Source organism: Bos grunniens, chromosome 24, assembly GCF_055505025.1.
Source record: "Bos grunniens cultivar Pamir isolate PY7600 chromosome 24, Bosgru_T2T1.0, whole genome shotgun sequence".
Taxonomy (NCBI): domain Eukaryota; kingdom Metazoa; phylum Chordata; class Mammalia; order Artiodactyla; family Bovidae; genus Bos; species Bos grunniens.
The window spans coordinates 33,020,957-33,038,283 of NC_141188.1; the positions used below are offsets into that span (position 1 = coordinate 33,020,957).

The 17,327-nt window shown below is 42.0% G+C and overlaps 1 protein-coding gene and 1 long non-coding RNA gene across 8 annotated transcripts in view; both read left to right on the forward strand.

The window, feature by feature from the left end:
- The window catches only part of ZNF521 (zinc finger protein 521), a 311,483-nt gene that overhangs the window by 65,992 nt on the left and 228,164 nt on the right, over positions 1–17,327 (forward strand). The gene's annotated exons all lie outside the window — the stretch shown is intronic.
- On the forward strand, positions 1,288–2,536 carry LOC147346008 (uncharacterized). The gene is made up of 2 exons (XR_015153790.1): positions 1,288–1,762; positions 2,190–2,536. It is a non-coding gene; the product is annotated as an uncharacterized LOC147346008 (long non-coding RNA).

Consider the following 17,327-nt stretch of genomic DNA (forward strand, 5'->3'; position numbering starts at 1 on the left):
GGCAACCCACTCCAGTGTTCTTGCCTGGAGAATCCCAGGGACGGGGGAGCCTAGTGGGCTGCCGTCTATGGGGTCGCACAGAGTCAGACACGACTAAAGTGACGTAGCAGCAGCAGCATGTATTCATTCGTTCATTCATTAATCCTTCCATTCAAAAAGATAGCCTACTGTGCATAAGATACCAAACTCAGTAGAAAGTGCTCTGGCTAAAATTTGGTAGCAAACAGTGGTATTTGCACCTTTCTGCCTACTTACTCATTTTCAGTCTGTATGCTGGGATCCCAGCAGGGGGCCTGGGAAGAAGCGCAAAGAATACCTGTTTCACAGGTGTTAGTGCTTGAAATGATTGATGAAATTTAAATTTGGAATCAAACACCAGCCTTATAAGGTGTTCATAATCACCCAGATTAGGCTGACATTAACTCTTGGGTCAGATCAGGGGAGCAGAGAATAGAATTGGCCTTTCCGAAGACTAGAAGGTTCTGAATTTCCAACTGCAGTTCATCTTGATATTATTATTAATCAGAGCACCTCCTTTGGTTATTGTGGCTGCTTATAAACTGCAGCCTACTTGCAGTTCATGAATTTGCCTGCTTTTCCGTAGCGGCTATGAACATTGCAAACAAAATTGCTTTTCATTTTGCTTTGACAGGCAGTTTTAATTTTATTCATCATTTTAGCAAATTGTATAACATTTCAGTTGTGTGTGGCATTGCCTTTATCTTTTTTTGCACCATATTTATGCTGAAAATATGAAAACAACAATAAAGAAGACACCAATAATAGCGTCTTGTAGTAAAAAGGGCTTATTAAAAGGATATTTTCTGCCTGGGTGAAAAACTTCCTTGAACATGTCATAAATAGTTTATAACACACAGAGCTACACTTTTATGGTCTGTAGAAGTTGACTGTCTGGCTGGCCACATTTTTAAAATTAAAAAGTAATTTCCCGTCCCTTTTGAATTTATATTTTGTTTACCCAGACATTGTTCCAGCCTAATTAGACAATGACCATCTTTTTGAAGTCATCAGAAAGACTGGATACAGCATAGACCACACAGGAGAGTTGGGAGGGGGAGGTGGTGAATGAGGAGTGGGCTGGCTAGGGAAAGATGGGGGTGGGGAGCTTGTAAAGATTTATCTGATAACAAAGTATACACATTTTCATTTTGTAGAAAAATTACAAATGCCATAAGAGCCAATGGGTTAGTTTTATATTATGTGCTGCTCAAGCTCTTCATTGTAGTTTCGGCAATATGAGGAGCCCTGCAAGCAGGCAATAAAAACAGAGCAGACTTCATGCTCCCTTTTTTCATTGATGTCTCCTGCACAAGGCAAGTTTTGTTCAAATCATCGCTGAGGGCTGGTGGCATACTCTCTAACCTCAGTTGCAAAGGGCTCGGAGAGGGAGAAGGACTCTTTCTGCCAGGGGTTTAAAAGAAAATAATGTTTATTCACAATACTTTTTAGGACATAAAGACTTTTATTTAAGATTTACAAGATTGCTGGTAAGGATGATTCATAACCGAAGTCCAGTTTTCCTTAGGGATTAACCACCATGGTTTGTTTTTTTGTTTTTCTAGCATAGCAACTGAATTTCATCATTCATTTTGTCATTTAGCAATAGAAGACAACTTCACCAAAGAAGCTCACAGTACGAGTAAAATTGGAAGTAAATGGAAGCCATATGTTGTTGCTGTAATTCCAAGGTTAAGAATATCTAGAGTTTTGGCTATTGCCTTTTCTTCTAAACAGGAGGAAGGTAAAGAATGCTTTTATTATCAATAGCTGTAAGTTAAAAAAAAAAGACACACTTATTTATTTTGTTAATGGCAGCATGAAGAGCATATGACCAGAATGTTCAGAGCAAGGCTGATGTCTGGCAGTAATCCATTTCTTAACTTATGTACAACTGTGGAGTTATTAATGCTAGTCAGGTTATGTGCAAGGATTCAGGAAAATTCTTTATTCCTCATTGACTCCTGACAGTTATTGTACCTAGGAACTGGGTAACGTGTTCTGAAGTGAGCAATTATGGAAATGTTTACTTCACTGGCTGCATGTAAATGTGTGCAGAGAATGTACCAGAATTTTTCCTTGGGGGTATTTAATTCTCTCCAGGGCAATGAAAATCAAATGATTTCTCTCTTTTTTTTTTTTTTCAAAGCTGGTTTTTTTTTTTTTTTAAGTGTTATAATGCAGCTGAATAATGATGAATGCAGTAGAGGAAAAAGAGAGAGGGAGAAAAAAGAAGAAAGGAGAAAGAGTGAGCGACCAGCGGATCTGGAAAGCAAATTTCACTATGGAAGCCAAGACTCAAAAGGGAAGAGTTGAGGGTAGATGTGGACCAAAGACTGGCCTTGGGGGAGACCAAAGTTTGCTTGGGAAATTGATAGCAAATGACTGCTCTAATATTCTGTGGTGGTACGGTGATGCTTGTAATACATTTATCTTTGTAAGAACTTAAGCAATCCGCTCAGTATTGTTCACATTGAAGGGTATCACATTTGCTTGTTAATTAAATGCAGTATCAGTGCTTACTGTCCCTGAACAGTTGGGGGAAAAATCCAAATATGTATGCAGAGTTATGAAATTTCTGTGCATGCAAATGGATTTGGTACAAATCACAACCAGATTATTAATGTTATACAGTTGTGGTTTCTTCTTCTTTTATTTTTTTCCCTCTCCTGTCATCCACCAGGTTTGCAAGTCCTCTTAATGCAATGATGAAGAAGCATTTTTGGGATTCTTTTCTTTCCTGGGAGGGAAAAAAAAGATCATGGGAATTAAGAGATTTAATGTGAATCAGAATGAGATGTTTCCAGCACTGTGACATTTCTAAAGCAAATGAGTTCTGCGAAAGTCCATTATAGAGAGATTCAAGCGGGCAGACTCTTACTGCCTGAGCTGCCAACAAGAAGTTGGATACCTGTGTGTGCGTCTGAAGTCACATGGCGCTTAGAGGAAACTGGCTGCTGTGTACCGCTCTTTTCCAAAGTACTCGTTGTCCCAAAAAGTCATTTTTAAAAACTGTTCTGCAGATATCTCTTTACAGTAGTGAAAGTAAATATTAGTCTAAATTGGCCTCTGTGGTCATCTGCCTGTCCTTAGAATAGACTTACATTTATTACATTAATAAGTACTAGTCGCTGACCTTTACACACCTTTTTGCTTTCTTTCTTCTTTCCTTCTTCCTGAATTTCTCCTGAATTTCTTAAGGAGGGGTTTCATAAAAAGGGTTTTTATGTCTTGCAGAAAATTGAGTTTTGTAGACATTACCTAACTCTTGATTTGTCACACTGGGATCAATAACATTTCGCTGCTCTTAAACACACAGAATCACAGGGGACATATAATGTTTTTTATAAGTGCAGTAAAGTTAACGTGTTGTTGAAACAAAAACTCCTCTGACAGTCCTGTAATAAGTACACTCTGAAACTAGCAAATTATCTGTAATACTAGGAAAGGCAGGAAGCGCGCTTAAGAGTACAATGTGTACGTTGTTGGCATCAGGCGCTGCGAGAATCAGAAATTAGGAATCGCCCCTCTGTCTCGCTGCATGTCAGAGTGATTACCCAGAGTCAGTTTCCTCAGAAGAGAAGCCGACCCGCCCGCTCCCCCCACCTCCACCCCCAGGAATATTTCTCGAGGCCACATTTTTACCAACTTTGCTGGCTATGTTTGGTCTCTTTGTTCTTTCTGGGATATTCTGTATTAGCAACAGAGACAGCCCTTTCCCTCATAGCAGAGAAGGTATTTTAGTCCAGATAAGAAAAATGGGCCATTTTCTCCTCCTCTCCCCAAAGTAACATGCCTGGTCCATCAATTTTCTTTTGGAATATTCACCGATATTCTAAAGATGTCTTCAGCAAATGTAAGTCCCATATGATGTAATTTGCAAAAGATATTTGGAATTGAAATCACCCTTGTATGGGCTTTCATTTCCTCACTCCCGGGAAGCAGAGGGGTCTCCTGTCACAGGAGGCTAGGTGGGCACTGTGCTTAACCCCTGAGATGCCAGGTCCTTGCTGCTGCATCTTCACCCCACCCCTCTCCTGCTTAATTAAATCCCCAGTCCCCTTTCTATACTCTTTCCCAAATGGTGTTGAGCCATCACTCAGATTATGTTCAAGGATAGGAATAGTACCGATTGGTTTTCATAGCAGCGAGAGACGCAGGCTCCAAGAAGTGACCAATTCGCGTCTGACCTTTGTTTTGTCTTCAGATGGCTTTTTTTTTCCCTCTCTAGGAATAAAATGGTAGCCACAACGGGAGATTTGTTAAGACTGAGAAGAATGGGTGTTTGTTGGTGGCAGACACTGGCCCCCCTCCGTGTTCCCTGGTAGGTAGGGCCGGGGACAGGGTGGAGGCTACCATGCAAATCCTGTCATTTGACGCAAGCTGGTGCTCTTCCTCCTTCGGCACTTGGCTGAGAATGTAGTTTTATGTTCATTTAATAATTATCCATTTTGGTTGTACTTGTCGGGGAGAGCTGCTCGAGCCCCATCAGTTTCCCAGAGAAGCACCACTCAAGCTCCTCTGCAGAAAATGTTTTTCCTTCCCTCCGTTCACTTCATTCCACTCTTCCCCTTATCGACGCTCTCATCAGTGCCAGAGCTCTTCAGTATTCCACTCCTGTCCTTTGTGAAGTGATTTTGCCCAGACACGTCTGGCTCAGGGTGAAGTGCCCTCCCCTGAGAGCGCGCACTCAGCCCCAGGTCGCCAGCACCATGAATACATTATTATCCCAATTTCCATCCTGTTGCCACGGCAGCACTTTTGGAGCTGCTGGGTTATTAAGTCGTACATCACTAATACCCTGATATGAGCAGAAGTTGGATTTAATATCGGCCTTTGATCAGATTACCTCCCAACAGTCAGCTGTCATTAGAAAATTCCTTTGCTCATTATACCCTCCGAGCTCTGGCCTGTGTAGCAGAAGGGTGATACATGGAGGCAATTTCAAGGCCGGGCCTTGCACTGTACACTTAATTTATTTTCTGACCTTTTTGTGATTTGGGGGAGATTCTGTACAGCCGTGTGTGAGCCTGTGTGCATGCGTGCGCGTGCATGCGGGTGAGTGTAAGTGGGACCATGGAGTCTGCCTATAGTTTTGTAGGTGGTAGAGAGAGGTGTGTGTACGGGGCGGTTGTCTTTTGCCAAGTGATACTATACTTTGTTGGAAAGTGTCTGTTTTCTGCCTGTCCTCGGGTAATGTATAAAACATGGTGCTTCAGGTAGAGATGAAGGGTAAACTGATGTCCCCCTAAATGGCCAGCCTGTGTATGCACCTAACACTTCACTGAGCAATCTGTCAACATGTCAGCAACACATGTTTTATAAAAAGCCTCCAGTGGGAGCAAAGGCTCCTGCCAGGGCTTAGGAAATGCTTTGAATTCAGCAGATTTCTATTGCTGGAGTCCCCCGAGGTTCCTTTTACAATGCCTACATTTCAGAAATTTGAACTTGGGACCCTTAGGGGGTTCTCTCCGAATGCCTGAAAATGTAGAGTTATATTGTTGCGTGTCCCCAAGCGGTCTTTACTAATACCTGAATTCGGAGAAGCTGGAAATTACAGAGCTCCCCAGGGGGAGCTTTATCCACACCAGGAAGAAGAGAATAACTCTGCAGGGAGATTGCTTAATGCATTGCTGAAATAAAAGAATTTGAGAGAGATGGGTTGAAGTGTGGTTTTTGTGTGTGTGTTTTTTTTTTCCTCCTTTTTCTGGCCACTCCTTCAGCTTAGCTAAGTCCTTAAAGACAAAGTCAGGGTAAGGAAGCAGCTGGGCTCTTTTTTAATGAAATTTTAGATGTTGCTTTTGAAATGGTCAGATGCCTGATGCCTCTGTGTGTGTGTCTATGAGAGAGCATAGGTGTGTGTGTCTGTGTGTGTGTCTGTGTATTCCTTCTCACTAGAAACCTCTTTTGTTTACATGCAAAAAGTCATTTTCATTTTCAGGCGCATCATCAGTTTTGTGGTTTCTTCGCAACCTTAGCTGTTTCTTTCTTTCTTTTTTGTCAATACTCCCACTGTACCTGACTTGGTTACTTGGAAATATTTCTTCATCTCTTTCTCTTTTCTTATGGTGCTTTTCTTTTATTACATCTGCCTGTCTCGCTTTGTACTCTACCCACTTCATAACTGGTGGTGTGACCACTTTGCTGACCAGCTCTCATGTCGTTATTGAAGACTTTCTTCATCCCTAGAACTCTCTCTTTCCCTTTTATTTTTCCACCAGCCCTCAGCAGCCTCTGTCTTCAGAACTCAGATTTTGGAAGCACTCAGGCATTTTGGGTGAAAGGATTTCCCTGATTGTGATGGGTGGCATCGTGTTATTTTGCTGCTGTTGAATTGCATTGGAAAACTCAGGGTGCTTTGACAGTTTTGCAGTAGATGCGTGAGTTCTAAAATCAAGTGTGCATTGATTCAGGAAGTAGTGTAGCTCCAGCAGCAGATCTGGGGTGTGTGTGTGTGTGTGTATTACACACATCCATACCTGTCTCAGTCTGTAGTGAATGTGGGTATATGTACCTATGTAGAGCTGGAGAGGGTGGGAGTCCCTTTCTTACATGTTCAAGTGAATAAGAAAATTTGAAGTCCATTTCTGCTCTTCATTATCTCTGGTCAGGAGAAAGAAAAATATCCTCCTTGTGTGTGCACTTTTCTAGCTCTCTCCTTGGCTGTCTTTTGACACCGTGTCACCTGACCTTATCAGGAGGGGGCTGGGGGCTTGGGCTCATGTTTACCCAGGCCCCTCCGGGGACTGAACGCTACCTTTGAGTCCAGCTTCTTTTAGCCTCACAGACAAAAGACAAGGAGAGCGTTCTCACAGAACCCAGCCATCCAGCGTAAAACAGTTCCAGCTGTGGCCGCTTGTGAATTTTTTTTTTTGGGGGGGTGGGGAGGCAGGGAAAAGTATTGGTTTGTGCTTTAGGTGTGGCTATAATCATAGAGCTGTCTCAGGGCATTGATTTGTCACTGATTCAGTTTCAAAGTGAGGGAGTAAGACACCGACTGTTTTGGAATTTGGCAAATTATAACAGTGTTTTAAACTCTAGTCATGGTGGCAAGGAGAGATTCCGGTCTTCAGTCATGAAACGCAGAGAGGGTCCAACGTTTCCAGATTTATCCCAATTTATAGTATCCTTAGGTTATTATAGCAGCACAACGTTATTTTACATTGAAATTGAAGGCCATGTTTAACTCTTGAATGATTTTCCTGACTGCCTTCAGCAAAGTTTTCAGTTGAAACATCAAGACAGTGAAATTAATTATACTAAACGCAGATACATAAACTTGGAAGGGGGTATCATTCCTGTCTTTAAATGAATGCTCTGGCTGATGCAGCCACCACCCACCCTGTGAGGGTTTTACAGGGGTATTTATTGTGGCCCAGAAGTTGGAGCCTGACCTTAACTTTTAATTAGCCAGTATGGGACCCGAGACCAGGAAAGAGCCCTCGAATTCCACTCAGGTTGTGACCCTTGCTGAGTGCTGGCTCCTTCAAGGGTTAAGATTAGAACGGAGCCACCTTAAGAAGAGGACAAGGGGCAAAATCAGGCGACTGAGGTGAAATTCCACCTCAGAGAGAAAGCGGCAACTTTTCAATGTTACGAGTGGTGGAGGCTCTTTTCTGAGGGGGGGAAAAAAAATCCCACATGGAGATGATTTTTGATACGTGTGAGAGGCCTGGGCGGCCTTCTCGTCAGAGGTTGGTTGTTCTCTCCTTGGAGAAAGGCCTTGCTCTGCTCATTATACAAACAGAGGTGCCAGCTGCCTTCTGGACAAAGCCAGCACACTGTGGCTAAAGTCCTTCTTGGAGCCCTTAATGCATCTGAGGAAACGGTTTTGTGCTGAAGCACGTTTAAGTATCCACTGGAACACTTGAATCTGGCGCCCTAAAAATTTTAAAAGCTCTTTCATCTGGGCTCCACGTGGTGCCTTTCACTTAGCCATCTTCTGTGTTCTTTGCTGTCCTTGTCAATCAGAAAGTGCTTTATTCTTGCGGGATTTTTTTTTTTTTATCCTGTATTTCTTATTTGCAGGTGTCCCTGGTAAAGGCCTAGAGGGGAAGAAAAGCAACAGAATTTCCTACTTGAATACTATTTCCATTTGAGGTGTGGAGTTATGTATATAATTTCATTTTTTTTTAAGCTGCTGACCAGTCCTTTTAAAAGGATTCCTATGCTAGTCTGCCACATTTGTAATGAGATACTGATTTTTCGGCACCACCCCATTGCCTGTCATTGCGTTTCCCATCACCACCCTCACTCTACCCCGTATTCTGCGCTTGGCCAGTTGGTAGGTGGGCAGCTCTGCTGACCTCTTCCTTCCAGACACTGACCTGTATTATTCCTGAAGCAGGCCCTGCTCCCCGAAGGCCTGGGTCTGAAACACCAGCCTAACTTCACTCCTGGTTCAGTGGCTGCTGTGCTGGCTGCACAGTGCCGGCTTCCATGCTTTAGACGTGCCTGCTGCCCCCCATGCTCCTCTCCCAGCCAACCGGCTCCACTCTGACTCTCCTCTTGTTTTCCATCTTTGCACCCATCTTCTTTTTCTCTTCTGCACTCTTATCTCCCTTCACCTGGTTCCAGAGGCACTTGACGGCCACCAACGAAAAAGTCGTTGAAAGTTTTAGCTGGAAGAAATGTTAATGAAACTATTCAACAGTTCTCTGTGTTCTCATTTTTACCTTTCATACTTCAGGACTTAACCAGGTGGCTCAGACGGTAAAGAATCTGCCTGCAATGCAGGCAGACTTAGGTTCGATCCCTGGTTTGGGAAAATCTCCTGGAGAAGGAAATGGCAACCCATTACAGTAGTCTTGCCTGGGAAATCCCATGGACAGAGGAGCCTGGCGGGCTACAGTCTATGGGGTGACAAAGAGTCAGACACGACTGAGCAACTAGCACTTTGACACATACTTTAGAATGGAGCTCAGGAGTTACTTTTTCCCCCTAAATCCTCAGATTCATAAACAGAATTGTCTGAAAACAGGAGTGTGTTTGTCGTTCAGTCTTGTCTGACTCTTTGTGACCCCATGGACTATAGCCTGCCAGACTCCTCTGTCCATGGGATTTTCCAGGCAAGAATACTGGAGCGGGTTGTCATTCCCTTCTCCAGGGGGTCTTCCCAACCCAGGGATCGAACCTGGGTCTCCTACGTTGCAGGCAGATTCTCTACCGTCTGAGCCACCAGGAAGCAGGAGGGATTTCCTCAAAACCTACTTATTCTCTCAGGAAGGGTGCAAGGGCTATTTTTAGGAGTTTTAAAAGTGGGATCCCAGTTTGAACAAAGGATAAAAACCTTTGCCTGGGATATGAGAGGATTTTTTTCTGCTAGTTTTAGGCCAGCAGGATTCTAATAAATGCTGATTAAGTACCGACTGTGATTCCTTCTGTTATTTTTGACCACATGCTTTATTATAGCCACCTGCCTGATAAGATACTTCACACTACACTGGGCCATCACAAACCTCTTAGAGTGGGCCACACAGAGGTGTTTTTTTTTTTTTTTTCCCTTGTTGTTAAAACTGTATATCATAGTATTTATTTTTGAGAAAAGTCTGATTGCTTGAGCAAAATTTCTAGCTCTGCTTTTTAATAGCTGTGTGATTTGGGGAAGTTGCTTAACTCCTCTGTGCTTCCTGGTAGCTCAGAGCTTAAAGCGTCTGCCTGCAATGCAGGAGACCTGGGTTTGATCCCTGCGTTGGGAAGATCCCCTGGAGAAGGAAATGGCAACCCACTCCAGTATTCTTGCCTGGAGAATCCCATGGATGGAGGAGCCTGGTGGGCTACAGTCCACGGGGTCGCAAAGAGTCGGACACGACTGAGTGACTTAACTTTCAACTTTCTGTGCTTCCATATCTGCAAACCCATGTAATAATAGTACCCTCCTCATAAGATTCCCTTAAGAATGCATGCCAAACACAGCATCAGTTTAAAGCACATACTAAGTGAGTGAGTGAAGTCGCTCAGTCGTGTCCGACTCTTTGTGACCCCGTGGACTGTAGCCCACCAGGCTCCTCTATCCAAGGGATTCTCCAGGCAAGAGTACTGGAGTGGGTTACCATTTCCTTCTCCAGGGGATCTTCCTGACCCAGGGATCAAACCTGGGTCTCCCGCATTGAAGGCAGACGCTTTATCCTCTGAGCCACCAGGGAAGCCCATACTAAGTGTTCAGTAAATGTCAGTCATTATTAACACCACACTGAGTCATTAGTCAGTAGTAAGTTTTCTATCTCCCACATTTTGCATTTCCATAAATTAATCCTTGGGAGCAAGCCTTGTGCGTCATGGTTTGAATCCGCTGAGTTGATTTGGGCCCATGTTGTGCTCTGAGAGAGAAAGTACCCTGGGTGTGCAGGAATCATCCCGTCCCCTCTCTTGACAGTCTTTAGTGTTTGTGTTGAAGAATGGGAACAAAATCAAAGTCGGTTTCCAGGAAGAATAATTTCCTCACGTCTGTTTTAGATGCTTCTTGCTTTTCTCGTTATTCTCTATTCCTGTCTGGCTATGAAAACGTTGCTGCAGATCCAACATCACACAAACCAGTGGCTGCCACCAGAGCCTGGGGCAGCCAGGGGTCATTTTTATATCACTTGACGCTTCATCCCTAAGTCCGCTGTGTGTTGAGATGATACGAGAGGAATTTCTTAACCAGGAAGTAGAAAATGAGGGTCATGTAGGTGTAAGGAATGATTTACTCAGAATGTATGTACGTGAGGGTATGAGGAATTGAGAGTACGGGCAAGAGTGGATTTGGGTGATGGGATATTTCTTCAAAAGCCATTTTAGAGATGATTGGATCTGTGGTTTATAATATCCTTGATCACTCCTCAAAACTACTAAATTTGAAACAAGTATTCCTAATGGACTGGGAGAACTCCATTCTTCTCAGTGGGTCAATTCAATTTATTATTGTTTTTAATGCCATAAGATCATACGGAAAAACCCGAATGAACTTTTTGGTCAACTCAGTATTACACTGTTGGAAAGGAGCTGGTCAGACACAGGTGAGGCTTGTGTCAGTCTTTACTTGTTATTCTTCTAGTCGGCAGGAAACCTCACACCTACCGGCGGTGAGCTTCACTGCGTCTTCATCATCTCTGTTTCTCACTTTGAAGGCAGCCTGTGGTCCTTCGGGATCTGGTCGTGTGTGTGGTTCTAGATCTGACTTTCGTTTGTGTGTCTGGGAGTGAAGAAGAGTGTGGAATCCCGTGATCCTGCATGGTGAGTGTACCTGAAACAGACAAAAGGGAGAGATACAAAGAGGTAGTAGAAAGGAGTCTTGATCCTCTTCCTACATCCCTTGTCACTCGTAAAAAAAAAATGAGAATCTTTTGTACAAGTGTGTGTGTGTGGACTGTTAAAGTGTGGTGGTGTGCGCTCAGCTACAGTATGGGCATTTAACCTTTACATTTGCTGCTTAATAATGATGTGTCTTTATTGCATGTATACGTTTGCGGCATTTCTCTGACACTTCCCCTGTTATCTTCAGTGCTGGGAGTGTTGAAGGCAGGACGGCCATCTGTCAGGGCCACGGAGGAGGAGGGCCGGGGGAGGCCTGCCTTTGGTTGGTGGTTGTGGGGGAGCTCTGAGCCTAACTTCCTCCAAGGATCCTTCCAGCTCCAAGCCTGCGATTCTATGAAATAATTTGGCTCTAATGTAGTGCCAGGGACATTTTTTTTTGAAACTTAATGTGATATCATATTCTTTATCAATATATCGTATCACTACAGTTTGTGACATTATGCTGTAAAATGCTAGACCATAAAAGCCTATAATTTATAAGGCTATATTAGCTACTTACTTTATGTATTATAGCCTGATAGCCTTGTAATTCAACATTGCCTATCATTTATTCTATATATAATTCCATGGAGGGTTCTGGTGACATTATAAACCACAAAAGCGGAGCTCAAGTGGTTAGTCATTAGAACCCCAAGATAGAAATACCTTGTATTACATTATTCAGTATTTATTATTTCCCATAATGTGAAGGTAAAACACTTGGATTTGAAAAATTTTCTATTTATGCTCTACATCACGGTGTTCGTATACATGTCAATCAAAACTACTCTGGTTGAATACCACATCACAACCATATGTGACCTTGTTTTTGTTTAGAATATATGTTTGTTATACATGGATATGTTGTCCGTTCTTCTGCATAACAAGTTTTCCCCCTGGCTGGTTATCAAAGAGGAAATTCTGTTGCCCATCCGTTGTGAAGTTTGTTGCCTATTAAGTTCAAGAGAAGCAAAAGGCATTTGTTTTTGAATGAATTCTAAGTCATTCATACAGAGCTCAGTCAAAAATAAATACTCGACATGGTTCTTCTACACAAAAACCACTGTAGTATTGGTAATGGGCCAAAGTCTGTAGTTATGCTAACATATGTTGAAATGCATTAGATCATTATTGTAGAATGCTCTAGTATATTTTTATAAGTTGTCTGTGTGTCCAAACTAATTACATAACAACTTTGATTGATGTAATCCTCTTACATAAAGTTGGTTCTTGTTTTATAAACAATGCTGCTCTCTCTTCCGTTCTTCACTCTCTCACTACTCCTCTTTACCTTTTCAGGGACGTTTTAATTATAGAAGCCATGGGTGGTATGGCTGATTATGGTAACAGCAACAGCTGGTATATTTCATTTGATTTCAGAATGAGAATTAAGCACCCCCACCCCTCAGTTTCCCATCAATGTAGGTAGTTTTTCCTTGAGGTTTGTAAAGAGACTAAAAGTTTAGAAAGAGAGAAAGAGGACTAAAAGTTATTAAAACAACTGAGTTATAACATAACTGAAGCCAGCCTACTGTAAAAAATGACCTGTTTTATGACATCACATTATAATAACTATTCACAGTGGTGAGCAAGTCTATTGAGGTTCCATGGTGATAGTCATTTATTATTTGTTAAAAGTGGAGGAAAGAGAAAGAGATTTAAAAGGAAGAAGAGGAGGAGGAAGAATTAGGAGCAGCCAGTGGACGGCTTTCACTTTAAATCACAGTGCCATTTCTCTTCTAGCCAGTAAGTGACTTGGAAGTATTGAAAGATAAAGAACCTGAGCAGAGGCCTTGGATTTTTGCCATACGTTAGGATCTCAATTAAGGGATGAAGTTGCAAGACACTCAAGTTTCATCACCAGTGATGCTGGGCTCTGTGGGTCAGTAAAGCAAGCAAGTGGTCTGTTTTAGTCACGGGCAGTAGTGCTTTGGGGACATCACCACCTGCATTGACATTAATGGGACTTAGTGGCACACATCTCGTCAAATTGAAAAGAGAATAGACCCCTAAAGGAGAAACATGAATAGAAGAGTGGGGGTTTAAATTTGCTTGAATCTCCTCTTTGTTAGAAATACTTATCTCTCTTTTTCGTCATTTGCTGAAGCATTTACTGATGAATAAGTAACATGGAATATCACAGATGCAAGAACTTGGATTCTCTGCAGAGGACGGATTTTTTTTTTTTTTTTTTTTCCAGTGCTATTCAAAAGCCAAGTTGTAGGGAATGTTGGAAATGCCCCATTTCTGGGTACATGAATAGCAATGCTCTCCATTTTAGCTCTAATTTGCATCGCCTGTGCTGTCATATTTTGCTATGGCACCATTTTCTCTAAGTATTGCATTATTGACTTAAAAGGTGTCATTTTCCAAATGATGGAGGCAAGGAAGTACATTTTCCTTATTTTGTAATTTGCACACAGATTGAAAAAGACTTAACCATTGTCACAAAATTTGGATATGATGGATCTTGTATTTTAACTGGATTGTGGGTGTAGAGAAATGTACCAGCACATTAATTTTAATGGAAGATTGTGGCATCCTTGAGAAATATTTTGAAAGTTAAGTCATGCTAATTTTCTTCCTCATTTCTTTCCTCCTATTTCTTAAGTCCTGATCATCTTTCAGTCTTTACTGTTCTGTGTCATCACGGGTGATCGTTAATTCAAGATAATTGTGGCTTCAGTGATATTATATTTAGTGTAGTGGTTTTCACCCATACAAGTATAGCACAGATATTAATTTTGTTATTCTGCACCTGAACAGAAACAAAATAACTTGATAAGACACTAATTTCTTTCACCTGTGTTTCCCACAAAAAGATAAGAAAATAACCATAGCCATGTATATCCATTCTTCCACTAAGCCTTTTGACACCCAAGTGTCTGTGAGCACCAAGAGTTTTGCACACTTTACTTGAAAGTGGAGGCTCTGGGTTCCACTTTGACATGACCCACTAATGGTTATTTTTGAAATCCAAGTTAGATATAGCAAGTTTTATTAGCCTTTTTGTTTTGCCTGAAACCAACATTTTTCTTACTTGCTACAGATGAAAAACTAGCTGGGAGAGTGTTGGAAAGCAAAAACATTGTGTTACATACAACCAGCATATCCAGTGATGGCGCAAACAGGGAAGGTGGAAAGATGATAGTATTTGCTGGACTTTTGCTTAGAATAAGCATATACTTTTTATATTCCTTTTCTTCGACCTTCTGATGCAGTATTACATAAAATTACATATTAATGATGCTATATCATTTTTGTATTATACCTTATATTAATGATAGTCTCCAAATCCATTTAATTTTTAGTTTAGGATTAATAATCAGTGTGTTTTTCTGGATATAAAATTAATGTGAGATAAATGTTTCTGAGTTGATAGGACTTCACTAACTTCTTAAATATAAAAGAAAGTAATGAACCTTTGGAAGAGGCAGCGTAAAAGTGAAGCACAAGATATGTATGAAACACATTTAGCCCATTTCAGTGGGCTGTCTTCTTGAACTCGGCTGGCAGCTTTAATGCCTTATGCTCATGCATTGGGGGAAATGAGACCTGTAAGTACTTCCTTTACTATCCAAGTATCCATTCTAAATGGAGCTGTCTCTCTCTCTCTCTATCTCCATGCAGTCAACGTTAAAGTGATATTTTACATTGCTCAAAAATTATGTGAGTGTTTGTTGCTGTTGTGTAGGAAAGAAATAAATCAAGGGCTTTTGTGGGATTTTAAAGTCTTCCCAAGAGGAAAGAGCTAATATTAAGGCCTTCACAAGTGGGATTAATTTTGTATATCTCTCAGGAGTCTATTGGGTATTATATTTATACATTATAAAATGTGTTTTGATATGCCTTAAATTAATATTTTTCTATCAGCAGGGTGAACGTGAAGGTAGGTAGCAGTTTCTGTCTGGGGTTGGGGGAGGGGAGGAGAGGGAGGCAGCGGCATGATCTCTGGTGTCAGGCGGGGATCCAGTCTTTGGTTTCTTCGGGTGCCCGGCATTAGCCTTGGAGGCAAAGTTTACCTGGACGGTGGGACTCAGAGGAAAAATGCTCTCCTCTGTCCACTACCACTTTTTCAATTTTGCTGTTAAAATTTATGCTCTTAAAAAGTAAGCTCTTCTTGCACGTGGTGCTGGTGGCCGATTGCCAAACCTTGTGCTTCGCCGCCGCCGTCAATAGCAGCTTCCCTGGATGTCTTTTAGCGGATGCTGTCAACTCATCGCCTTTCTCTCACTCCCCTCGCACTGCCTTCATGGATCACTGCGTGTGCTGGTGCTCGTGTGTCAGGGGGAAGGGCACAGCTGCAAAGGGGTCACCCCCAGGGACCCGTGCTTCCTGTCTCCGTGGTGGAGGCAGTCCTGGTCAGTCTAGCCTTGTGACCTGTTTCCCCTTCCTTTCCTTAGATTTGTTTGGCAGGAAAGCCCATTGGCCCCAGAGCAGAACACTAGTCCTCGGCTGGTGGGGAGGAGGGGAGACAGAGGGAACCAGCTCGGAGAGTGTAGTCATTTGTCCTGCTGTGTACGTGGTGTTGGTAATCAAAATGTGTTAGCTCGAAAGTAAGAGGCCTTTCTCTGCTGTCTGCTTAATAATCGTTGCTATCTTAAGAGTAACTGAGTGGGTGCCCTGCAGTAACATCATGACTGCAGACTACATGAATGATTGCCTGGGTGGCCTGTAAATCAAAGTGTAAAGATTCCATGGGTTTATTTTCATTTGGTCACAAGTTTGGATCGTCTGGACTCCTCAACCAACCAGAGCTCTAGATGCTAGTTGAAAAAAAAATAAAAAGCTGATTTGTGTCTCTTTTACTGTTATCTTTGGCTTCACTTTCTTTTTTTTTTTTTTTGCTTCACAAGCTGTATTGGAAGAAAATCTTAAAGTTCATCCTTTGCAGAACCCAGGTTCGACGATAGAAAGGTTTATTCAAATGCCTGTCATACTCTGTGAGTTTTATCACAGCAGGACCCAGTAGCCCCACAAATCGGCAGGAAATCCACCATAAATTTTTCAGTTCCTTGATGATTGAGCGTTTGCGCCATAGCAAGCTTTTTTGGCAATATTTTATAGGTTGGATAAAGAATTTGTTTTGAATGAAAGCCCAGATAAGATTTGTAAGTTTTTCTCTTTTTCGTCTTTATTTCTGATTTTTTCCCCCTTTGGGGTTGGAACATTTTTTTTTTCCTCTGTGCTCTGATGCTTAGTTGAACAGTGGGAGATTGAAGCGCTTGCCATGCCTGACAGACGTAAAGTTAAATATACAACAATGAGAAGGGATTCGAGGGGACAAGCCTTAAGTCCCACAACAGACTTTTAAGATGCTGTAAATATATTCAAATGACAACTCTCCCATCCACTAGACACAACATCTTATTTCATTTTGAAAACAAGTCTGAAGAATGCCCCGAGAATTTTACATTGAATGTCTGGTGGTATGCAAGTATTTCTTCATTATTCCGAAGTACCTGCCCGCAACTGGATCATAAATATGAGTAGATTCAGCTCCTTTGAACTGTTATATTTCCCATCCAATGAGACTGCTTCTCCCATTTTGCTGTGATAGTAGATCCTCTGTTTTTCAATCATGTGTAATCTTTGAGAAAATATTTTGTCAATGATATTCTACTTCGTATACCATTGCGTGTATGTGTGTGTATTGAATTGCTTCAGTTGTGTCCAACTCTGCAACCCCATGGACTGTAACCTTCCAGGCACTTCTGTCCATGGGATTCTCTGGGCAAGAATACTGGAGTGGGTTGCCATTCCCTTCTCCAGGGGATCTTCCTGACCCAGGGTTCGAATTCACATCTAACCTGCATTGCCAGGTAGGTGTTTACCACTAGGCCACCTGGAAAGCCCATATACCGTTAGCCATTAATAAATGCCTTGTGATTAATTGTGTTCAATGGTATGGTAATCATTTCCATTTTATATAGTTAGATGACAACCTACTCCAATCAGCTGACTGCAGGAGTATTTGGGCCACAGACTTAAGGCAAGAGAGACTGCTAGGTGGTCATGCAAAATCTACATAGGAA